The following is a 231-nucleotide window of genomic DNA, read 5'->3' as shown; positions in this document are numbered from 1 at the left end:
TTTTTGTTATTGATATTTTGTTTTTTATATTTTTTTTTTTTGTTATATTTATATATTGTATATATGGAGATTATGCATATATATTATATGTATGTGAGATATTTTTTTTAATTTATTTTATATTTAACATAGTTATAATTTATTTATATATATATTTTTTTGCATATTTATATATATTTGTTTTTTTTACTGATTTTATATTTATTTTTTAAAAATAAATTATTATATATA

This window comes from Penaeus japonicus, unplaced genomic scaffold (assembly GCF_977035675.1).
Source record: "Penaeus japonicus unplaced genomic scaffold, GWHDUDI00000001_assembly GWHDUDI00000040, whole genome shotgun sequence".
NCBI lineage: Eukaryota > Metazoa > Arthropoda > Malacostraca > Decapoda > Penaeidae > Penaeus > Penaeus japonicus.
Note: the sequence above shows the minus strand (reverse complement) of the source record.